This window comes from Triticum aestivum, chromosome 7B (genome assembly GCF_018294505.1).
Source record: "Triticum aestivum cultivar Chinese Spring chromosome 7B, IWGSC CS RefSeq v2.1, whole genome shotgun sequence".
Taxonomy (NCBI): Eukaryota; Viridiplantae; Streptophyta; class Magnoliopsida; order Poales; family Poaceae; genus Triticum; species Triticum aestivum.
The window spans coordinates 434,752,610-434,776,796 of record NC_057813.1 but is presented as its reverse complement, the minus strand read 5'-3'; positions in this window follow the sequence as shown (position 1 = coordinate 434,776,796).

The following is a 24,187-nucleotide window of genomic DNA, read 5'->3' as shown; positions in this document are numbered from 1 at the left end:
CATCTAAGTATGTGGTGATGAATAATGCAAAATTTTATTAGCTTTGATGCCATGCTATACATAGTACGGTTTAAATAACTTGTGTTTCTTATACTAGAAAGTAATTCAGAATTTGTTTCTATTTCAATTAGAGCCCTGATGCAAACAAGGATTGTGTGGTTGTACATGTCACTCGCTATGAGGCGGATGACCTGAATATACGCACTGGGAAACAGAGTTCTTAGGTTGTTGGATCCTGGAAGCCATTTGCACTTATACCAATGTCGAGTTGTATACCAGCCTCACTGTTATCAGGCGTGTTGTACAGGGCGTACTGAAGCACAAGAAGTTCAAAGCTACTCCTTCATTTGTGAGGCATACTGTTCTTGTCAAGCTTACACATGAAGATGATGTGGCATGCCTCCACAAACAAGTTTATGAGTGGCAAGGCCACAAGGTTGCCTTCATTAAGGTTCACAGGACCGAGCTGCTGCCGGATATCCTTGATGATGTTCATGGCAAGGCCCGTCTTGTTTCCAGCCCAAATTAGATCGAGGCATGAAATAGTTGCCCTAGCTAGTGTTTAATAGTAATTTGGATTGTGTCTAAATTATCCAAACATTGCTTGTTCTCGAGCCCTCTAGTGCTAGTACTTTGTTGAATCCGTCTATGGGAACTGCTGCTACTTTTGTGTGCCTGTGAATCATGTGAGAACCATCATACTTGTTGCCGAAACAGATGCGTCCTCACTAGTTTTTTCATGAATATGGCATGGTAAGACATTAGTTGTCATGGTTTATCATACGAGCAGTGTGTGTTTGATGAAATTGAGTACTCATTCGAGAACTGTGCGCCACCATATACATAAGTACTTGTAAACACTGTTGGTGCTACCCCACTTGTAAGCAGTTGTGCAAAACATGGAACATTGACTCAGCTTGCTTCAACACTAGGCTATCGACCAGCTAACAATGAACAATCTACTGTCTGACATATAAGCAACTATGTATCTTGTTACAGTGGTTCATGAAGTTAACTAAGGCCACAATGTAAATTCCAAACGTTCACACGCTAGTCCAGCGTTCATGTGGAATACTCACATTAAACTCGGCTTCATAAAAAACTTGAAAAGCATAATTTAAGCAATTTTATACATCTCAATGATTCATAGAACATAACAAACATATACTAGTTCACGGCAAAAGACAAAGTTGTGAGAAGGTTTACAAATCAGGAAAAAACAAGCAAGGCTTCTCTGAGCAAAGGGCCTCCCAGCAGGCTTAAATTTCCTGGAGTTCACTCTAGTTTTTTCTTGTTGCCACCATCCAGGGTTTGGTTCTCTCATTCCACAATAACCAATTATAATTGCGTTCTCAGCTGGAATGCTGAACTGAACCATGCAGTGTACTGACCAGCTGAAATTCTTGTGCATTCCACTAAATTTAAGCACCGCTATTTGCAGAAATAAGCAGACCACAATGCCTCTTGTCCGCCCACCTATCCGAAAAACCACCATGCAGTCGTTCCAGCTAGTCCTTGGTCCATGCATGAACTGGTAGAAAGTGCATCCCGGACTAGGATGCAGTTGTTTTTGCTCGTCTCTGCACTGCAATCAGGAAGTGAAATGTACGAATCAACTTCTTTTAGATTGTGCTGGTCATTCTACCTAGTTACTACCAATGTAGGAATACCTGGAACACTGGTGGTTAGAGGACGGCAGCTAGGAATAGCTATCTCATTTTTGTGCAGTTGTACTAAAACCGAGGTGTGTACTTTTGATTGCGTAGACAAGAAACGATATGGAGACAGACATCCCTGTTTGCGCAAATATGAAATATGGTTATTTAAATAGTGACAAATATTTGTAGTGGCGTATGATTAACAACAACATCTATTGTGTTATAATTGGCACTAGATTGACAGTATGAAAGTGCCCTTAAGTAAGTAGCATCACATCACATCAACACTTCCACTAGATTAACATGCAAAACAATAGCATTAGTATTACTGTCATGAGAGTAGCACATGGTCAGTAAATGTGCAATCAAATTTGTAAAGTTCCACTAGGATGAAGCAATGTTAGCGGTGTGAGATTTAAGTGTAACTGCAAAAACACAATTCCTGTGAAATAAAGCAAGACAAAAGCACTTCATAAAATGGTGGTGGCATTGCTTCAATTTATCGACAGCACTAGACCATTACTTATAGTGACATTAGGTGGCATTGCTTAATGCTTCATGTGATTTTACATTAACGGTAGCGATATGGGCTTAGGGACAGTAGGGGCATAAAGTGGTGAGGCAGATGTGGTTGCCGAGAGCGGGAAAAAGTCAGCCAGCATGTCTGCGTTTGTCCCAATTTTTATCTCCTCGGCGACATTTTCCTATGTGAGCACAGGAAATCTAGACCTGCTCATTCTCATTTGCATTGTCCCCCAACACCTGTCACTTTCTTTCCGTTTTCAACCAAGAGACAGGCCACTTCCCCCTACCCTTCACCATCCACTATGCTTTCTTCGCCTTATCAACCAAGAGACCAGTCGGGTAGCTAGTATCTACTACTTTCCCCCGTTTCCTCTTAGAACCAAGTCCTAGATTCATGCTACAACTTTCCCACTTTCTTCCCTGTTTGAACCAACTCTTAGAGTCGACTGTATGAACTAGCTTTACCTCCAATAATAGTAAAAGTCTAGGTGGCTTTGGAACAGCGGACGGAAGTAGAAAAAGATCCACACGAAGCCAAGTGGGGAGCTGGGGTAGTAGAGCAAGGCATGTTTCGAAGGAATATATACCTGAGGGTCGTCGGCATGTGGCAAAGATGGCATTGGGAGGCCGTATCTTGGCCACAATACCGTAGGGAGGAAGAAGGGGTCAGAGGCCCTCCCGAGCCGGCGCTTTCTCAGAGAGAATGGCACCGCCGCTGATCGGGACGCGCGGGCAGTCGTTGGTCTCCTCCCTCACCGCCGACGACAGCGTGAACGATGCACCTACACCCCTACCCCGGTCGAGGTTGTCTGGCCGGATTTGTAACCAGCCGTGAGCAGAGAGAGAGTGTGGCCACCTATGTCTTGCTTAGATCTGGAGAGCATGAGAGAGTGAAAGAGAGGAACCCTAGTAAAGCAAGCGCTAAGTCTCCTCCTTATATATATAGCGGAGTGATTTTGTTGTACCATCTTCAAAAAAATGCGCTCCTACGTGTACCCGCGAGTCGGTGTGAGAGAACTAGTGCGTGCGTGCACCACTTCTCTTCGTGAGTGTACAATATATTATGCCCAAAGAACGTTCGCCACAAGAGTAATAGTATAGGTGTGTGATGTGTGATCTAAAATAAAATATGCGCGACGTCTTTTGTATTTTAGAAGTTCTGAGGGTAGGGAGTGAAGAGCACATATGTGTGTGACGTCCACCTACACATAGACAGTGGGTGCGAGAGGACTCGGGAAAGTCGTGACTCGTGAGGGTGCATGTGTGTGCGTGAGAGAGAGGGGCCACGTATCAATGCCATGCATGTGTCCGTAAATCATTATCCAACAAACGTTCGCCACAAGCCTTTTCCTGATGAACGCCGTAAGAACCGTTAGATCGGCATCCAATAGTGTCAGTTTTGCCATGCCATTTAACAGACCAACCACTCCTCCTACACACAAATCTTCCACGTGAGTGTTAGCAACTGCCGTATGCTCCCTCTGTTCCAAAATGTAGTGCATATAGCTTTATTGAAAATTTGAACCTCGCAAACTTTTACTGAGTTTTCGTGTACCAAATTGCACATATAGAATACCTAATATATATCATTTAATTCATCTTCTAGTGGTAACTATAAAGATGGGGGAGGAGTCTACAAAGAAAAACCATCATATCACCTACATCAATTTCAACCATCCTTTGGTGTGGAGGAATATCATAGGAACTCTATATGATATGATTTTGTAGGACCTTGAAGTATGTCTAGAGGGGGGTGATTAGACTACTTAACCAATTAAAACTTAACCTTTTCCCAATTTTAGAGTTTGGCAGATTTTAGCTACTTTACGACAAGTCAAGCAATCATCACACTATTCAAGCAAGCATGCAAAGAGTATATAGGCAGCGGAAATTAAAGCATGCAACTTGCAAGAAAGTGAAGGGAAGGGTTTGGAGGATTCGAACGCAATTGGAGACACGAATGTTTTTGGCATGGTTCCGATAGGTGCTGCTATCGTACATCCACGTTGATGGAGACTTCAACCCACGAAGGGTAACGGTTGCGCGAGTCCACGGAGGTCTCCACCCAAGAAGGGTCCACGAAGAAGCAACCTTGTCTATCCCACCATGGCCGTCGCCCACGAAGGACTTGCCTCACTAGCAGTAGATCTTCACGAAGTAGGTGATCTCCTTGCCCTTACAAACTCCTTGGTTCAACTCCACAATCTTGTCGGAGGCTCCCAAGTGACACCTAGCCAATCTAGGAGACACCACTCTCCAAGAAGTAACAAATGGTGCGTTGATGATGAACTCCTTGCTCTTGTGCTTCAAATGATAGTCTCCCCAACACTCAACTCTCTCTCATAGGTTTTGGATCTGGTGGAAAGAAGATTTGAGTGGAAAGCAACTTGGGGAAGGCTAGAGATCAAGATTCGTATGGTAGGAATGGAATATCTTGGCCTCAACACATTAGTAGGTGGTTCTCTCTCAGAAATGGTAAGTTGGAAGTGTAGGTTTCTTCTGATGGCTCTCTCCATGAATGAAGAGGAGGCGGAGGGGTATTTATAGCCCCAACACAAAATCTAACCGTTACACACAATTTACCAAAGTCGGTGGGACCGATTCAGAATACTCGGTCGGACCGATTTAGTAAACCTAGTGACCGTTAGTGATTTTCGGTGGGACTGACATGCAACTCGGTGAGACCGATTCGGTTAGGGTTAGGGCATAACGTAATCTCGGTAAGACCGATTACACAAACTCGGTGAGACCGATTTGGTAATAAGCTTTCCAGAGAGTTGGTCAGGTAAACTCGGTGGGACCGATTTGCTCTTTTAGGTGAGACCGAAATGTTACAAAAGGGAAACAGAGAGTTTACATTGCAATCTCGGTGGGACCGATCGCTCACTTCGGTTTGACCGAAACGTTATGAAGGGAAACAAAGAGATTACAATCCCATCTCGATGAGACCGAGATCCCTATCAGTATGACCGATTTGCTTAGGGTTTGTGGCAGTGGCTATGAATTTTGGAATCGGTGGCGCCGGATAGGAAGAATCGGTGTGACCGATTTTGGCTTTAGGTTTAGGTCATTTGTGGATGTGGGAAAGTAGCTGAGGGTTTTCGAGCATATCACTAAGCACATGAAGCAAGAGGCTCATTAAGCAACACCTCATCCCTCCTTGATAGTATTGGCTTTTCCTATAGACTCAATGTGATCTTGGATCACTAAAATATAAAATGAAGAGTCTTGGGCTTTTGAGCTTGAGCCAATCCTTTGTCCTTAGTATTTTGAGGGATCCACTTTCATCATCCATGCCATGCCATTCATTGAGCTTTCCTGAAATAATAGTCTTGGAATAGCATTAGCTCAATGAGCTATATGTTGTTATGAATTACCAAAACCACCTAGGGATAGTTGCACTTTCAATCTCCCCCTTTTTGGTAATTGATGAAAACATATAGATCAAAGCTTCGACAAATGATAATAATATTGAATAACATCGTCGCTTTGAGAAGTATGTGATAAGCAAGAGCTCCCCCTAAATTTGTGCATAGTTTAAGATTTGCTTTGGCCTGCAAATGCACAATGAATTAGGTTCATGGGTTACTCTTCCATGTCACATACATCTTGGTGGAGTGCTCAAAATAATAAATATTGAATACATGCACTCATCACCAAGCAACGTGAATGATCACATAGGATAGATAAGATAATATCATCAAACATGCATAAGTGTACCTTATGATCAAACACATGATCATCAATGTCTCACAAGCATAGTATCACAAGCAATCAAAAGCAAACAAGTTTAACCACCAAATAAAGCAAGAAAGAACAAAAGCAACACTCTCTCTCTCTCGAAGCCTATGATCTATACATTTTTCTCCCCCTTTGGGAACAAGTTACCAAAAAGTTCATAGAAAATGCATAGTGCTATATCGACTCTCAGGCTTGATCTTCAGGTGGTGGTGTTCGGATAACTCCAAGGACGAAGGTTTCAGTTGAAGTAGAGGGTGCTGGAGTTGATGCTGGAGCTGGTTGCACTGGAGCTGAAGGGGCTATAGCTGGTGCTGAAGATGTTGCTCTAGTGTCTGTCACAGGCACTGCAACTGACCTCTGGGCTCTAGGCACTCTGGCAAACACATTTGTGGTAGTCTTGCCCTGCCTCTCCTGCATGTCATCCTGCAGCTGCTCTACCACTGACTGAATCTCAGTTATTTTGACATCAAGGTCATGGAATTTGAGATCCATGATTCTCTCCAGGCTCTCCTGATTTTGAGTGAGGGTGGCCAGTCCCTTCTCAATCCTCAGTGTTGATGCTATCAAGTAACCAAGTTGCTCCTGCTTGTTCTTCAAGAAATATTCAGATGCCTCCTCTTGATTTGGCATCTTGGCAGCCTTCTCCTTCTTCTCCGAGCTTGAACTGATGATGGATCATTCTCATTCATAACAACCTCATTGTCCTCAAAGTCTGGATAAAGTGGAAAATGTTCCTTATCCAATTGATATTTCCCTGTGCCCATCTTTGAGTTTATCAACTCCTGAATCTGAGGTGCATATCCACAGCTCCTCTTCTGATCTACTGCAGTCCTCTTAATGGTTTCAATCATAAGGCTCATTACTTTGAACTTTTGTGGCACATCAAACACATGCAACATGTTGATGGCATGTCCTCTGATCATGTTGTGGTCACAAGACTTAGGCAACAAGGTATGCCTTAGGATCCAATTGATAGTTGGCAGCCCTGACAGCAGAAAGTGGACTGATCCAAACTTATGTGTCTCAACAGCCTTGTCTGGGATCTCCTTGTACATGTGTGCCATGGAATTGTGATCCATCTTCTTCTTTGCATAAATGTCCAGGTCATCCTCATTTTCCTTTGGGGCATTTATCAGACTTTCCCATTCTTCAACAGTGGATTGGTACCTTGTACCTTCAGACATCCAAACAATTCTTCCATCTGGATAAAAGTGTGTTGTGGAGTAGAATTGCATGATAAGTTCATCATTCCAGTGAGTGAGCTTTTGCCCAACAAAATCAGCAACTCCACAAGCCACAAAGCTATCTTGCACTCCAGGATAGTGCTCTTCATTGTCCTTGATGTAGGTCCAGTCGACCCACCTCATGTCACAAACTATGGGCTCCTTATCCAGCAGAATTGTCTCATAGAAGTCCTGTTGTTCCTTTGTATGGAACCTGTAGTCAACAACAGTTCTTCTCCTTGAGGCATATGGATCCTACGTCCTCCATAGCCTCAACCCTGAGTCCTTCCTGATCCTCATGTCCTTAGCCACAGGATGGACATCATTGTGGTCTGGTGTCTTGGGCCTGAGCTTCCTTAGGACCTGTCCTTCTTCATCTTCTTCTTCAGCAACATTTGGCACTGGGGCCTTGTTCTTCTCAGCAGCTGAAATACCCCTAGTATTCCTCTTTGGTATAAGCTTGGCCTTGGAGGCAGCTTTGGGTGCTTCCTTGCGCTTTGATGTTGCAGCCCCTAATCTTATAGCATCACCCATAAGCTTTGGTGCCTGAGGTGCTGGTGCAGCAACTTCTTCTTCCTCTTCAGAATCTCTTCTCATAGAGGGCTTTCCAAGAACCTGGGCAGTTGTGGTTCTTGCTCTCTTCTTTTTCTTGTCCTGAGCACCTTCATCCTCTGATTCTATGGTGAACTTCATAGTCTCTCTAGTGGGAACTTTCTTGGGTTTGGAAGAAGTGACTTCCTTTTCAGGTGCCTCTTTGGGTTCAGTCTGTTCTGGCACTTGAGTGGACCTTCTGGCTTTGGGCATTGGTGTCCTCTTGGTATGAACTTTCTTGTTGAGGCCTGGCTTTGTATTCTTTGCTGAGCCATATTCCTTCTTGAGCACTACTTTCTTGGAAGTAGCCTCATCTTCTTCAGCTTTATAGTCCTCATCCTCTGAGTCTGAAGTTCTCTTCCTCCTTTGCCTGGTAGCACCCTTAGGCAGGTTGCTAGGAGTGCTTCTGCTCCCTTTATTTGTACTTGAGGGACTAGTGCCCTTGCTCATGTCAATCTGCTCTTCTGACCTGTTCTGGCTGTTACTTTGGTCTGACATGCTGCAAACATTGACTGCTGACCCTGCGAAGAGTTGTAGATGAGATAGAATAGATGAGCATCACAAAATGCAGAGATTTTTGCAAAAGAATGATTCAAAAATTCAGTTTTAGTTTTCACAGAAAGCATTTCGGATCAACCGATTTTCTAACTCGGTGATACCGAAGCAGTTTTGGAACCTAAACTGATGATCTCGGTTGGACTGAGTCACAGTTCGGTGGCACCGAGACTGCTAGGGTTTCACAAAGTCCTAAAATCGGTCGCACCGATTAGTAATTCTCGGTCAGACTGAGAGTCACTAGTGCAATGGCATAAGTCAAATCGGTGAGACCGAGTTTTTCAACTCGGTGGGTCCGAGATGGTTTTGGTGGAAACCTAACCCTAAAATTTTGAATCCCATCTAATCTACCGACTACATTGAGTGGATAGGATTGTTTCAATCGTGGCAAGATTCAATGAGAACACAATGTGCTAGGAATCAGATGAGGATAGCACAATGATCGAGTCCATACCCTAGCTTGGCGATGAACTCGCTACGGCGACAACGGCGGGGGCGAAATCCGTTGACGGCGGCGGAGACCAGCGACGGGAGGTTGATGGCGATGAGGAGACGATCCGGAGACCTTTGAAGGCAGAGCGAGCTATTGCGCGGGCGAAGGGGTTCGCAGAAATTTCCAAAATTTTGCCCGTGACTATATATAGCCCGACCCTGTCGGTGTGACCGAGTGGAACAACTCGGTCGCACCGAGATGCATAACTGTGTACAGTTACAGCAAATCGGTGTGACCGAAAAGTTCAAATCGGTTGCATCGAGATTGAAAACTCAGATCAACCTAATGATCTCGGTAGGACCGAAATGGAGGAATCGGTCAGACCGAGAGTCACAAAGAGGTTTTGGAAGTTTAAGTCTATGACGAATCAGGGACTCCGAGTGCTCCTCACACAGAGTGGTTCGAATCTGACTTGATGAAATTTTGTGATGTAGCATGAATAGAGTTTGAGATGAGGAAAGCATAGATAGCTAGAGAAGGTTCTTAGGCATTCTTGTCCATCCACTTGGCAAAAATAAAAGAAGCCAAACAATCAAACAACAAGTGGATGTCCTTGAATGAGTAAAATATGCACCAACATGCTCACACAATAAGATGGCAAATGAAATATGTGGCAAAACATGCACAACCAATTCTAGCATCTATCAAACAATTGGCGATGACTAGGTCATCTATATATGAGTATATTGACTTAGGAGTCAAATGAGAACATTTGATCATAGGTCATACTCATCGTTTAAGCTCAAGTGGGGTTACCACTTTTACATAATGCATTGATGTGTTCACACCATTAGAGTTGCTTTGACTCAATTCTTAGAGTTAAGCTCCCCCTAGATGTGAGATCCCCCTTAGAGGGATGAAGTAACCTTGGGTTTTGTCGATGATGACTTTATGTAGGTGTTGAAGATGTGGATGCTCAATGTTGATGTAGATCATTCGGAGCAATCCTTTGGAGTGAGTTGCACTTTCAACTTACCTACATGGGTTAGTCCCACAAGGAACAAACAAGAATATCCATAGACATAGAGTGATGCACACACAAGATGATGTCCATGAAATCATTAGGTTACCTTGTCCCTTGCCTTACCAACATGAGGGTTTGTGACTCCTTGAACTAGTGCAAGATGTGGAAGTTGATTGCACTTGTTCTTTCCATAATGATATGAGTGAAGAATGTTGGCGGAGTCACCCTCAAGAACTCTCTAGTTCTTCTTCTTCGGGATCCACATCATCTTGATGGTAATCCTTGGAGTTGTAGTTGTACTTGATGAAGTAGAACTTGACGTAGTCTTGGGAACCCACTTGAACGAGGCCTTAGGTGCTTCTTCAAATGCATCAATCTCTTCTTGAAGCTTGTCCTTGCCTTTGTTCTTGTGGTATTGTGGTGGAAGATCATCTTGTGCTTGTGTTCCCTTGAAGGAAGTAGGATCATAATTCTCTTGTTGAGGAACAAACTTCATCTTGGGGTATTGATCTTCTTCCAACTCAACTCCATTCGCATTGAACTTTCGTTCAAAACCAACACCTTGATTCTTCCGGTGCCTTCCTTGCTTGCGTACAATTTCCTCGAATTGCTTACTCCCTGCAAGGCTCTTGTAAACACCTTTCTCTATAATTCCCTTCAATAAGCTATTTTCTTGCTCAAGTGTAACTTGGCTAAGAGAATCATTAGTGGAATCAAGAGAACTACTAGAAGCAACAATATTAGATTTGACATTATTATTGTTACCACTAGAGGAAGTATCTTTCTTTTACTTGTTACTAGACTTGACTTGAGGCATGTAATTAGATAAGAGTAAATGCTTGGCAATGTAAGAAGAACTTTTCTTACGGAGATCATCATTGATTTCTTTTAAGAACTCATGCTCTTGCTCAAGATTGAGCTTTTCAAAGCGTAACTTCTCATGAGCCCTTAAAAGTTCACGATGATCTTCGAAGATAGTTTCATGAGCTAACTTAAGAGTGTTTAGTTCTTTAGTTAGAAGCTCAATCTTACCCTTATCATTGTCATTCATTTTATCTTGATTAGCATGATTAATTGACATTTCATCATAGTATTCATCACTAGAGTTGTCAACAAGTAAATCATCATCCACAAGCAAGTCATCTTCATCACTATTGAAATCAACATACTCAGGATGTGTTACCTTTGGACCTTTGTCCATGAAGCATCTTCCAATTCCTTCATTTGGTGAATCAAATATGTCGTAGGAGTTGGTTAACACAAGTGCTAGACCAGCAACACCTTCATCTTGAGTATATTCGGAGTCGGGGTGATAGCTTCTCTCGGAGTGATTGTCGGAGTCGGAGCCGGAAACCCATTCACCAACATGAGCTTGATTTCTTCGTTTTGTGTAGCTCCTTGATGACTTGTCCTTCCTTTTCGAATCCTTGCTTCTCCGTGAGGGTCTTCGTTCAGAACGATCATCTCTACTCCTCCTCTCTCTTGGTGGTGATTCTTCTCTTTTGCTTCTTCTTCCAGGAAAATCTTCTCTTCTTTTGTAGGGTGCCGTACACTCATTGGAATAGTGTCTGGGTCTCCCACAATTGTTGCAATTTCGCTCTCGGCTAGAAGATCTTTTGTCATTGTAAGACCTTGACTTGGAGCTTCTTTCTTTGCTTCTACTCTTGTAGAATTTGTTGAAGTTCTTCACCATTAAGCTCAATTCTTCATTGAAGGTTTGATTCTCACTTGATGATGTGGGGGCTTCACTTGAGGCTTCGTAAGCACCACTTGACTTGTTGTGAAGTTCCTCCTTATCCTTGAGTGACATCTCATGAGCAACAATTCTTCCAATGACTTCCTTGGCTTGAGATCTTTGTAGTTTGGCATCATCTGGATCAATGTGCACACGGTATCATACTTTACATCCAATTCTCTTAGAATCTTCTTGATGATGAATTTGTCGGTTATCTCTTCACTCCCTAAGCCGGCAATCTCATTTGTGATAAGAGCAAGCCTAGAGTATATTTCAGCGACACCTTCACCATCCTTCATTTTGAACTTGTCAAGCTAACTTTGGAGCACATCCAACTTGGATTCCTTGACGGATTCAGTACCTTCATGCATATCAATCAAAGTATCCCAAATTTCCTTTGCATTCTCAAGACGGCTGATTTTGTTGAATTCTTCGGGGCACAATCTGTTGAAGATGATATCACAAGCTTGAGTGTTGTATTGCAGCATCTTCAATTCTTCCGCATTAGCTTCACGGTTCGGTTCTCTCCCATCAAAGAATTCACCTTGCAAGCCAGTACAAATAATTGCCCAAATGGCGGGGTTATGTCTGAGAATATGCATTTTCATCTTATGCTTCCAACTAGCAAAATTAGTACCATCAAAGTAAGGACCTCTACGGTGATAATTTCCCTCGCCAGACGCCATACTCTCCTAGGTTTTGAAACCAAGGCTATGACCACCAAAAGCTATGGAAATCAAAGCAAATGGAGACCAAAGCTCTGATACCACTTGTAGGACCTTGAAGTATGTCTAGAGGGGGGTGATTAGACTACTTGACCAAGTAAAACTTAACCTTTTCCCATATTTAGAGTTTGGCAGATTTTAGCTACTTTAGGAAAAGTCAAGCAATCATCACACTATTCAAGCAAGCATGCAAAGAGTATATAGGCAGCGGAAATTAAAGCATGCAACTTGCAAGAAAGTGAAGGGAAGGGTTTGGAGGATTCAAACGCAATTGGAGACACAAATGTTTTTGGCGTGGTTCCGATAGGTGGTGCTATCGTACATCCATGTTGATGGAGACTTCAATCCACGAAGGGTAACGGTTGCGCGAGTCCACGGAGGGCTCCACCCACGAAGGGTCCACGAAGAAGCAACCTTGTCTGTCCCACCATGGTCGTCGCCCACGAAGGACTTGCCTCACTAGCGGTAGATCTTCACGAAGTAGGCGATCTACTTGCCCTTACAAACTCGTTGGTTCAACTCCACAATCTTGTCGGAGGCTCCCAAGTGACACCTAGCCAATCTAGGAGACACCACTCTCCAAGAAGTAACAAATAGTGCGTTGATGATGAACTTCTTGCTCTTGTGCTTCAAATGATAGTCTCCCCAACACTCAACTCTCTCTCATAGGTTTTGGATCTGGTGGAAAGAAGATTCGAGTGGAAAGCAACTTGGGGAAGGCTAGAGATCAAGATTCATATGGTAGGAATGGAATATCTTGGCCTCAACACATGTGTAGGTGGTTCTCTCTCAGAAATGGTAAGTTGGAAGTGTAGGTTTCTTCTGATGGCTCTCTCCACGAATGAAGAGGAGGTTGAGGGGTATTTATAGCCTCCACACAAAATCTAACCGTTACACACTATTTACCAAACTCGGTGGGACCGATTCAGAAGACTCGGTCGGACCGATTTAGTAAACCTAGTGACCGTTAGTGATTTTCGGTGGGACTGACATGCAACTCGGTGAGACCGATTCGGTTAGGGTTAGGGCATAACGTAATCTCGGTAAGACGATTACACAAACTCGTTGAGACCGATTTGGTAATAAGCTTTCTCGAGAGTTGGTCAGGTAAACTCCGTGGGACCGATTTGCTCTTTTCGGTGAGACCAAAATGTTACAAAAGGGAAACAGAGAGTTTACATTGCAATCTCGGTGGGACCGATCGCTCACTTCGGTTTGACCGAAACGTTTCGAAGGGAAATAGAGAGATTACAATCCCGTCTCTGTGAGACCGAGATCCCTATCGGTATGACCGATTTGCTTAGGGTTTGTGGCAGTGGCTATGAATTTTGGAATCGGTGACGCCGTATAGGAAGAATCAGTGTGACCGATTTTGGCTTTAGGTTTAGGTCATTTGTGGATGTGGGAAAGTAGCTGAGGGTTTTGGAGCATATCACTAAGCACATGAGGCAAGAGGCTCATTAAGCAACACCTCATCCCTCCTTGATAGTATTGGCTTTTCCTATAGACTCAATGTGATCTTGGATCACTAAAATATAAAATGAAGAGTCTTGGGCTTTTGAGCTTGAGCCAATCCTTTGTCCTTAGTATTTTGAGGGATCCACTTTCATCATCCATGCCATGCCATTCATTGAGCTTTCCTGAAATAATAGTCTTGGAATAGCATTAGCTCAATGAGCTATATGTTGTTATGAATTACCAAAACCACCTAGGGATAGTTGCACTTTAAAATTTTTATAGGATTTTTTCCTTTAGCGCCAATTAGTTCATAGGAATAGATTCATACACTCCACATTTCAAAGGAAATAACGTGATATCATTTTTATAGCTTTAGATCCACTTGGTTCATATGAATGGATTCCTATACTCCCATAATTTCAAAGGAAAATAAACATTAGCGTATATTCAATATAAAAGTTCCTATTATATGAACCAAATGACATCTCTTTTCTAATCCCTCCTCATAGGAATTGACATACATGTCATCTCTAGATTCAATAGAAAAGTTCCTATGGTGTGAACCAAATGACATCTCTTTTCCAATCCCTACTCATAGGAATTGAGATACTCCATGTCATCTCTTTCCCTACAACTTCCATGTATACATCTTCTATTCCTAAAATAGCTAGTACAACCCACTACTAGCTTTTTTCCAAGACATGCAACTATAGCAGAAGAACTATATAGTGTGCGAATAACTTTGAAAGATAGTCGCTCGATGAAGCTAATCAGGCGGTGCAGAGATGGCAAATCCGAGCACTACTGGCCGTTGGATATCATCAACATTCCACCAGATTCTGCCACATGTAAAATTTAGAAGACTCCATGGTTGAACTTAAGCATAATGCACACACCTCAAAACACAAGCATTTCTCCTTTGTTCTAGAATCTTCCGTATCATAATTGCCCAATTTTTTTCTAAATGAATTGCCATTATTTGTTTTTTACTTTTATGCTTTACAATGCACAACCCCATGAATCTTAACATTTTTATAAAACTAATTGAATTTTAATGAGATGAACTATAAGAACTAAATGAACATCTACATCATGCATATATGACTCAAAGCTTTACATGCTATAGTGTGTATTTATTCATAATCTAGTTTCCAAATCTCATGCATTCAATGCATGTGTGCCTTACTAGTTTTGAGTAGAGTAGCCAATTTCACGCGGTCGCGGGTATATCAAAATGCAGGGCACATGCATCATTGCCTTTCGGTCGATCCTACGTCCATAGTTTTCTGTACGTATATCTCCACTGGTCCCCAAACCCAAAATGTTGCCTCGTTCCGGTAAAACCAAGGGGCCCATACATATTTAAGGCATCGACTTGAACTCAATCCCTCTCCCATTTACTACGACGTGGCCCCGCACGCCATAGTACTCCTACAAACCCTACCGCCGCACGCATCATCGGTTTTCTTCAAGAGGGAGAGGGAGAAAGTGGATTTGTAGTGGAGGCGCTTTCAAAAAAAGGATTTGTAGTGGAGACCCCTACCCTAGGGTGCCCTACGTAGCTGTCGCATGCATCATTGGTTTTCTCTTTTCTTTATGCTCTTGCGCCCTAGAGTGAAATGATGGTTGCTTCGTCCGTCCAGCTTAATGTGGGAAAGGCGGGACCCCGCATCGCTCATTTTCTACTACTACGGCGCTACGACCAGGGTGCCTCCAATTCCAACCGCTGCTCCGAACTGTAATTTGGTGCATCGCACGTGGAACAAGACGGTGGATGAGCCACATGTCGGCCAAAGGGGTCCTGTTAAGTGTGTCGCCATTTGGTGTGTGGACTGACCCTGCTTGAGTTGCTACACCAACACGACATGAGCAGCTTACCACTTTGCTTTGCTACTTGGTGAATCCCGACTATATTGATTTAAAAAGATACGTACTATACTACCCTCTCCGTCTCGGTTTATAGGGTGTGCACATAGTTCTAGGTCATCCATTTGACTAACTAAATATGAGTTACTATGTCACAAAAAGTATATCATTGGATTCTTAAGAGGATGTAGTTTCTAAACATATACTGTTCATCACATATATAGACAATTAAATTCTCAACCTAGAACGACGTGCATGCCATGTAAACCGATACAGAGGAAGTAGTAAAAATGAGGTGATTTTACGGAGTGATGGGATGGGAGGCATGGCATGTCATGCGGTCCCACGTGTCATGATGTACCAAATTACAGTGGTTTGAGATGATGGCGAACCAAAGTGTGAAATAATGGTTGCTTTGTCCGTCTGGGAACGTGCGGCATTGTGATTTGACGTCTCATTGCTCATTATTACTACTGGGATGGTATGACTGGGTGTGTCCCCCTGCTGTTATGCACTGTTATTTGGTGCTTGACACGTTGACCCGGTTGCTATATGTCCCACATGTCAATGATAGGAAGTACATAATTCATGAAAGCGAGCGTTGACGGAGGAGTACAAGACACGGCTTGGTTTTCTCTACTTCGCGCGATCCATCGATACAAACCCGGACAAAAAAAGGCAAGGGCGGGTCTTTTCCCATGCGGCAGGCAGGAGTGTTTGGCATAGTCTATTCGAGGCAAGGAGGCCGGAAGGGAAACATGCAAATAAAGGTTGAGCGACTTAGTTTTGGGAAAATCTGATTTTATGGAGTACGTACCCACTAGGGTTTATAGGGCTCATCTAAAAAATTATGTTTTTTCGTTTATTAAGTCTCAATTCTTCTAGTAGTAGGAGTACCATCACATGTTGGATTTTGAGGTGCGTTAACTCACCCGATGCAAGCAGTGTCAAAAGAAAACTCACCAATGCATGTAGAAGTTCATGGGAATTTAGTGGTCATGCATGCATTCGTTCTAATTAATGCCTCGGTAAACATAACTTCTTGAGAAAAATGAGAGTACTAATTACTTGTGCAAACTACGAAATTAATTCCACCACTCACCGTCTACCTTGCTTGGAGAGATTTTGAAATTGAGCCATAAACTGGAAAGGAGGGAGTAGTAACTTTTGTCTCGATTACTATTTGTGGCCTTGTATAGATGCAAAACATTTTTTTATAGTGGCCTTGTAAAGTAAATGGAGGGAGTAGTAAAGGACATACTATATTCCAAACAATATGATAATCTCTCTAACAAAGGTAGGGACGAGGAGTAAACGGAGGGAGGATTAAAGTTTTCTCCTCGTCCTGTGAGCCACCTCGTGCGTGGGCGAGGGAGCGGGCGTAAGGTGTACAGTACTAGTAAGGAAGCTTCACCTCATCCTGCGAGCCACCGCGCCCATGGGCGGGGGAGACGACATACTAAGCAAGCTTCTCCTTGTTCTACGAGTTGATGGGACACATCAAAAGTACTCCAGTATGTAGAGCCTTGCCTCTAAGGTAGGCCCCACATGGTTTGCCTCTTTTCTAACATAACACGTCAAGTCGCAATTTGTTTGTTCAGCCGTGGTAGACGATCCTCCCTCCATCAAGTGGACAACCATAACACGTGTCAAATTACCATGTGGGCTGCCTATTCGTACAGAAATGAGCTCCATCGTGTACCCGCGCGAGTGTGGTTGGGAAAGAGACGGGAGTACGTGTGCCGTGCGTGCACCTCTTCTCTTTGTGCACGTCCCCCACCTATGTGGGTGTGTGTGAGAGAGATACAAACCTAGACATAATGCGCCGTCCATCCCCATGCCTCCGCCCAGTCCGACCACCTGTCACCACCACGCCCCACTCCTCCTCACCTTATCTCTCATCTTTCTCCCTCCATTTTTATATACAAGGCCACTATCAAAATTACAATTTGCAGATATACAAGGCCACTAAGACTAATAGATGCAATATTAATTTGTTCTCCTCATAGTACTAGCAAAGGAGGACATTAATTATCCCTTGCATCCATGTGGGAGTGTGAGCATTAGCTTGATGTGCATGAAAGAGAAGAATACACATTAATTTACACGGCAAACAAGGAAACAAGGTGGCTTGCAACATTGACTTAGAAGACATTAATTTTTGCCTTGGTACCTGTAACATGGGTTTGTGGCCTTGCATACAAAAATGGAGTCCGATAAAATTCTTGAGATACCATTTTTCTGATAAAATTCTCGAGATATCATTAGTTTTTACAAATGGGATTACTCCTGCATGGGTCAATCACAACAGGTGTTTTGTAAGAAAATGCATCTTGATGTTTCCTGCACTGCACGGTGCTATGTCTTGAGCTTGCGTTGGTTTTCCTCGAAGAGGAGATTGTGATGAAGCAATGGTAGCATAAGTATTTCCCTCAGTTTTTGAGAACAAAGTTATCAATCCAGTAGGAGGCTCCTCAAAAGTCCCACGCACCTACACAAACAAACAAAGAACTCGCAACCAACGCAAAAAAGGGGTTGTCAATCCCTTCACGGCCACATGCGAAAGTGAGATCTAATAAAGATAGTAAGATAAGATAAATATACTTTTGGTATTTTATAATATAGATGCAAAAAGTAAAGATGCAAATAAAAGTAGATTGGAAGCAAATATGATAAGAGATAGACCTGGGGGCCATAGGTTTCACTAGTGGCTTCTCTCAAGATAGCATAAGTATTACGGTGGGTGAACAAATTACTGTCGAGCAATTGATAGAAAAGCGAATAGATATGAGATTATCTAGGCATGATCATGTATATAGGCATCACGTCCGCAACAAGTAGACCGACTCCTGCCTGCATCTACTACTATTACTCCACACATCGACCGACTCCTGCCTGCATCTAGAGTATTAAGTTCATAAGAACAGAGTAACGCATTAAGCAAGATGACATGATGTAGAGGGATAAACACAAGCAATATTATATAAACACCATCTTGTTATCCTCGATGGCAACAATACAATACGGGCCTTGCAACCCTTTCTGTCACTTGGTAAGGACACCGCAAGATTGAACACAAAGCTAAGCAATTCTCCCATGGCAAGAAAGATCAATCTAGTAGGCCAAACCAAACTGATAATTCGAAGAGACTTGCAAAGATAACTCAATCATACATAAAAGAATTCAGAGAAGATTCAAATATTATTCATAGATGAACTTGATCATAAACCCACAATTCATCGGATCTCAACAAACACACCGCAAAAAGAGTTTACATCGAATAGATCTCCACAAGAGAGGGGGGAGAACATTGTATTGAGATCCAAAGAGAGAGAAGAAGCCATCTAGCTAATAACTATGGACCCATAGGTCTGTGGTAAACTACTCACAACTCATCGGAGGGGCAAGGATGTTGATGTAGAAGCCCTCCTGGTCAATTCCCCCTCCGGCAGAACGCCGGCGAAGGCTCCAAGATGGGATCTCGCGGATACAGAAGGTTACGGCGGTGGAAATTGTGTTTTGTCTGCTCCCTGGATGTTTTCGGGGTACGTAGGCTTATATAGGGGGAAGAAGTACGTCGGTGGACGCCCGAGGGGCCCACGAGACAGGGGGTGCGCCCTATAGGGGGGGCGCGCCCTCCTATCTTGTGGAGGCCTCGGGCTGCTTCTTGACTTGCACTCCAAGTCCTCTAGATCACGTTCGTTCCAAAAATCACGCTCCCGAAGGTTTCATTCCGTTTGGACTCCGTTTGATATTCCTTTTCTTCGAAATACTGAAATAGGCAAAAAAAACAGCAATACGGGCTGGGCCTCCGGTTAGTAGGTTAGTCCCAAAAATGATATAAATGTGTAAAATAAAGCCCATAAACATACAAAAGGGGTAATATAATAGCATGGAACAATCAAAAATTATAGATACGTTGGAGACGTATCAAGCATCCCCAAGCTTAATTCCTGCTCGTCCTCGAGTAGGTAAATGAGAAAAAAGAAATTTTTGACTACCTAGCATAATTCTCAATGTAATTTTCTTTATTGTGGCATGAATGTTGATATCCAAATGATAAAAAATAAAAGTTCATATTAACATGAAAATGGTGATACTTCAAGCATACTAATCAAAGTAATCATGTCTTCTCAAAATAACATGGCCAAAGAAAGTTATCCCTACAAAATCATATAGTCTGGCTGTTGCTCTATCTTCATCACACAAAGTATTTAATCATGCAAAACCCCGATGACAAGCCAAGCAATTGTTTCATACTTTAATAATATCAAACTCTTTCAACTTTCACGCAATACATGAGCGTGAGCCATGGACATAGCACTATATGTGGAATAGAATGGTGGTTGTGGAGAAGACAAAAAAGGAGAAGATAGCCTCACATCAACTAGGCGTATCAACGGGCTATGGAGATGCCCATCAATAGATATCAATGTGAGTGAGTAGGGACTGCCATGCAACGGATGCACTAGAGCTATAAATATATGAAAGCTCAACAAAAGAAATTAAGTGGGTGTGCATCCAACTTGCTTGCTCACGAAGACCTAGGGAACTTTTGAGGGAGCCCATCATTGGAATATACAAGCCAAGTTCTATAATGAAAAATTCCCACTAGTATATGAAAGTGACAACATATGGGACTCTCTATCATGAAGATCATGGTGTTATTTTGAAGCACAAGTGTGGAAAAAGAGATAGTAGCATTGTCCCTTCTCTCTTTTTCTCTCATTTTATTTTTCTTTTTTTCCTTTTTTTCTTTCTTTTTTTTCTTTGGCCTTCTTTTTCTTCTTTTCTTTTGGCCTTTCTCCTTTTTTTTTCTTTTTTTAAAGTCCGAAGTCTCATCCCGACTTGTGGGGGAATCAAAGTCTTCATCATCCTTTCCTCACTAGGACAATGCTCTAATAATGAAGATCATCACACTTTTATGGATTTACAACTCAAGAATTACAACTCAAAGCTAGAACAAGATATGACTCTATATGAATGCCTCCGGCGGTGTACCAGGATATGCAATGAATCAAGAGCGACATGTATGAAAATTATGAAGGTGGCCTTGCCACAAATACGATGTCAACTACATGATCATGCAAAAAGCAATATGACAAAAGTAATGAGTGTCATATGAACGGAACGGTGGAAAGTTGCATGGCAATATATCTCGGAATGGCTATGGAAATGCCATAATAGGTAGGTATGGTGGCTTATTTGAGGAAGGTATATGGTGGGTGTATGGTACCGGCGAAAGTTGCGCGGCACAAGAGAGGCTAGCAATGGTGGAAGGGTGAAAGGGTGCGTATAATCCATGGACTCAACATTAATCAAAAGAACTCATGTACTTGTTGCAAAAATCTAGAATTCATCAAAAACCAAAGCACTATGCGCATGCTCTTAGGGGGATAGATTGGTAGGAAAAGACCATCGCTCGTCCCCGACCACCACTCATAAGGAAGACACTCAATAAATAAAATTGTGCTCCAACTTCATCACAAAGCGGTTCACCATCCGTGCATGCTACGGGAATCACAAACTTCAACACAAGCATTCTTTAAATTCATAATCACCCAACTAGCATGACTTCAATATCATACCTCCATATCTCAAAACAATTATCAAGCATCATATTGATCATAGCCTCCAATTCTATTTCTATGATAGTTTTTATTATACCCGACTTGGATGTTCATCATTCTAGGACCAACTTAAAACCATAGCAAATACCATGCTGTTCTAAAAGACTCTCAAAAAGATATAAGTGAAGCATGAGAGACTAGAAATTTCTTCAAAATTAAGACACCACCATGCTCTAAAATATATAAGTGAAGCAATAGAGCGAAAACTATCAAGCTCAAAAGATATAAGTGAAGCACATAGAGTATTCTAGCAAATTCTAATCAAGTAGGCTTCTCCCAAAAGGTGTGTACAACAAGGATGATTGTGGTAAACTAAAAAGCAAAGACTAATATAATACACGACGCTCCAAGCAAAACACATATGGCGAATAAAAATATAGCTCCAAGTAAAGTTACCAATGAACGAAGACGAAAGAGGGGATGCCTTCCCGGGGCATCCCCAATATTAGGCTTTTGGCTATCCTTGAATATCTTGGGGTGCCTTGGGCATCCCCAAGCTTATGCTCTTGCCACTCGTTATTCCATAGTCCATGAAAGCTTTACCCAAAACTTGAAAACTTCACAACACAAAACTCAACATGAAATCTTATAAGCTCCGTTAGTGAAAGAAAACAAAACCGCCACATAAGGTACTATAATGAACTCATTATTTATTTATTTTGTTGTTAAACCTACTGTATTCCAACTTCTCTTGGTTTATAAACTATTTTAGTAGCCATAGATGCATCAAAATAGGCAAACAACACAAGAAAAACAGAATCTGTCAAAAACAGAACAGTCTGTAGCAATCTGTAACTAACGCAAACTTATGGAACTCTAAAAATCCTACCAAAATAGGAAGTCATTTACAATTTGTTTACTGATCAGCATCAAAAAGAATCAACGCAAAAGCAATTTTATGTGATTTAACAAAATTATATTCGTGCGCGCAAAGTTTCTATTTTTCATCAGAATCAAATCAACTATCATCATAGGTTATCCTATAGGTTCTACTTGGAACAAACACTAATTAAAAGATAAAAACACATCTAAACAGAAGGTACATGCAAGATTTATTACTAAACAGGAGCAAAAACAAAAAAACATAAAGAAAATTGGGTTGCCTCCCAACTAGCGCTATCGTTTAACGCCCCTAGCTAGGCATAAAAGCGAAGATAGATCTAACGAGTGCCATTTTTGGCACTAAATTCATAAGTAGCCCGCATGATAGATTCATAAGGTAATTTGACTTTCTTTCTTGGAAAGTGCTCCGTGCCTTTCCTCAATAGAAATTGGAATCTAATATTCCCTTCGTTCATATCAATAATCGCGCCAATCGTTCTAAGGAAAGGTCTACCAAGAATAATAGGGCAAGAAAGATTGCAATCTATATCAAGAACGATAAAATTCACGGGCACCAAATTTCTATTTGCAACAGTCAGCACATCATTGCTCCTTCCCATTGGCTTTTTAATGGTGGAATCCGCAAGGTGCAAATTTAAAGAGCAATCATCAAGATCATGGAAACCTAGAATATCACATAAAGTTTTCGGAATCGTGGAAACACTAGCACCCAAATCACACAAAGAAAAACACTCATGATCTTTAATTCTAATCTTTATAGTAGGTTCCCACTCATCATTAAGTTTTCTAGGTATAGAAACTTCCAAATTAAGTTTTTCATCATAAGATTGCATCAAGGCATCAACGATATGTTTGGTAAAAGCTTTATTTTGACTATAAGCATGAGGAGAATTAACAACAGATTGCAACAAGGAAATACAACCTTCTAAAGAAGAATTATCATAATCATATTCCTTGAAATCCGAGATAGTGGGTTCAATGCTATTTAAAGTTGTGACCTCTCCAATCCCACTTTTACCAAATTTAGCATCAACATCTAAAAACTCCGAATTCTTGGGACGCATTCTAGGCAAAGTTGATTCATCATCAGTCCCATAATTATCAAAATTCGTATTGCAAAACATAGATCTAATAGGAGACGCATCAATAACTTTAAGATCCTCATCATTATTTTCATGGAAACAAGAAGAACACGCTTTTATAAAGCTATCTTTTTTAGCACGCAATCTAGCGGTTCTTTCCTTGCACTCGTCAATGGAAATTCTCATTACTTTGAGAGACTCATTGATATTATGATTAGGAGGGGAAGATCTAAGTTTAAGAGAATCAACATCAAGAGAAATTCTATCAACGTTCCTAGCCAAATCATCAACTTTGAGCAATTTTCCTTCAAGCAAAGCATTAAAATACTTTTGAGAAATCATAAATCCTTTCACACTATTCTCAAAATCAGAGGGCATCTTACTAAAATTACCATAAGAATTATTGTAGTAATTTCCATAATTATTAGTGGAATTACTAGGGAACGGTCTAGCATTAAAGTTTCCTCTATAGGCATTGTTTCCAAAACTATTCCTACCAACAAAATTCACATACATAGATTCATTATTATTCTGAAACAAAGAAGACAAAGGCATATCATTGGGATCAAGAGGAGTATTTTTAGTAGCAAACAATTTCATAAGTTCATCCATCTTTCCACTCAAAACATTGATTTCTTCTATAGCATGCACTTTTTTACTAGAAGATCTTTCGGTGTGCCATTGAGAATAATTAGCCTTAATGTTATCAAGAAGTTTTGTAGCATCTCCTAACGTTATTTCCATAAATGTGCCTCCCGCGGCCGAATCTAAGAGATTTCAAAGTTCAAACCGGCATAAAAATTTTGTATGATCATCCATAAATTCAAGCCATGAGTAGGGCAATTGCGAAGCATCAATTTCATTATTTCCCAAGATTGTACAACATGCTCATGATCAGGTTGTTTATAATTCATAATATCGTTCCTAAGAGTGATAATCTTAGCGGGAGGAAAATATTAGAGATAAAAGCATCTTTGCACTTGTTCCAAGAATCAATACGATTTTTAGGCAAAGAAGAAAACCGAACTTTAGCACGATCTCTAAGTGAAAACGGAAATAACTTCAATTTGAAAATATTGTTATCCGTATCTTTCTTCT